Here is a 1,911-nt window from a genome sequence, read left to right as displayed (position 1 = left end):
ACACCAACAACTGCGCCAAGATCGACCACAGACTGAGCAGCGGCAACAACAACAGCAGCAACCAAAGCTACAACAGCAGCAACATCAATTGCGACAAAAACAGCAACGCACAAAAGAGACGCCAATAAATCCAGGCACAAAGCGCAAGCTGACATACAGTAGCGTGGTGCATGGATCGTATAAAACAACAAAGCCACTGCCGCAACACCAACAGCAAAACCAGCAACAACAACAACAACTACAACGACAAAGACAGACGCGACGACACCACCAACAACAGCAACCCCAAACACCAATCACAAAGCCCACCAACCGCACCACTAACACACAGCGATACTCAATAAACCACAAAGAGAAACGCCCAACAACAACAACAACTGTATCCAATGGACGTAATCCAGCATCAAGGCACTTGGCTAGGCTGCAACAGAAGTTAAAGGACGAGCAAGCCAAGTCAAGTAGCCTTGAAGAGCTACTTGAACAAAATAAGGCCATGTTCGAGAGGCTGGAGAAACAAATTGAACAAATTATGACTATAGTTATTACTTTATTGAACTCAAACAAACAAAAACAAGTCATGAATGCAGGTGAGCCAATGCAGCAGAGGACTCCAAGGCGCGAAGAGGTTGACCTCCGAGAGCTGATGGACCTCAGCGACGAGTGCGAGGAGGTCTCAGCGATGACGTCATCAAGCTGGCGTACCAGCTCCACAACTACTAGTAAAACTACGCCAACGAGCGTAGCAATGTACTAGGTAGCTTACATCAACATTTGTGATGCCAATAAGCTTACCTGCAATGAGAAAAATTAAAAAAATCATCTAATTAAGAACAATATTAAAACTAGCAAAAATTTAAAATATACACTTACCTGCAAAAAGGCCAAAAATTCGACGAGGATGATTACGACGCTTCTATCTGCCCCTAGAGATGTTAATAAGCTTACCTGCAATGAGAAAAATTTATAAAATCATCTAATTAATAACAATATAAAAACTAGCAAAAATTAAAATATACACTTACCTGCAAAACGGCCAAAAATTCGATGAGGATGATTGACGACGCTTCTATCTGCCCCTAGAGATGTTAGTAAGCTTACCTGCAATGAAAAAAATTAAGAAGATCATCTAATTAATAACAATATTAAAACTAGCAAAAATGTAAAATATACACTTACCTGCAAAACGGCCAAAAATTCGACGAGGATGATTGACGACGCCTCTATCTGCCCCTAGAGATGTTAATAAGCTTACCTGCAATGAGAAAAATTAAAAATATCATCTAATTAATAACAATATAAAAACTAGCAAAAATTTAAAATATACACTTACCTGCAAAACGGCCAAAAATTCGACGAAGATGATTGACGACGCTTCTATCTGCCCCTAGAGATGTTAATAAGCTTACCTGCAATGAGAAAAATTAAAAAAATCATCTAATTAATGACAATATTAAAACTAGCAAAAATTAAAAATATACACTTACCTGCAAAACGGCCAAAAATTCGACGAGGATGATTGACGACGCTTCTATCTGCCCCTAGAGATGTTAATAAGCTGAAATGAGAAAAATAAAAAGAACTCACAAATTAACAAATTTAAACAACAAAACAGAAAACAACACAAAATGCACTTATCTTCAAAACGGCCAAGCATCCACAGAAGACACCAATTAACGACCCTGAAACAAGAAAAATCAAAAATGAGAAAAAAACAAGTAAGAAAGCTCTAGTCGAGACTGCTCGACTACGAGATCCCCTGAACCCTTGGAGCAATAGATATTTCAATACTTTTTCGCGACTTTCAGCTTACACAAGAAACACGCACACACACACACACACACACACACACACACACACAGGTATACATACACACACACACATACAGACACACATACACACACACACAGCATA

The 1,911-nt window shown here is 39.0% G+C and overlaps 1 long non-coding RNA gene across 2 annotated transcripts; it reads right to left on the bottom strand.

The window, feature by feature from the left end:
- Positions 1-527: 527 nt before the first annotated feature.
- LOC122757364 lies at positions 528-1,529 on the bottom strand. Of its 2 annotated transcripts, none has more exons than XR_006357390.1 (2): positions 1,485-1,529; positions 528-792 (listed from the first exon to the last, which is right to left on the bottom strand). It is a non-coding gene; the product is annotated as an uncharacterized LOC122757364 (long non-coding RNA). The 2 variants fall into 2 exon arrangements; XR_006357389.1 differs by lacking the exon at positions 1,485-1,529 and adding an exon at positions 871-907.
- Between the last annotated feature and the right edge of the window lie 382 nt (positions 1,530-1,911).

Source organism: Drosophila mojavensis, unplaced genomic scaffold, assembly GCF_018153725.1.
Source record: "Drosophila mojavensis isolate 15081-1352.22 unplaced genomic scaffold, ASM1815372v1 contig_51, whole genome shotgun sequence".
NCBI classification, from domain to species: Eukaryota; Metazoa; Arthropoda; class Insecta; order Diptera; family Drosophilidae; genus Drosophila; species Drosophila mojavensis.
This window is presented reverse-complemented; position numbering and strand designations above follow the sequence as displayed.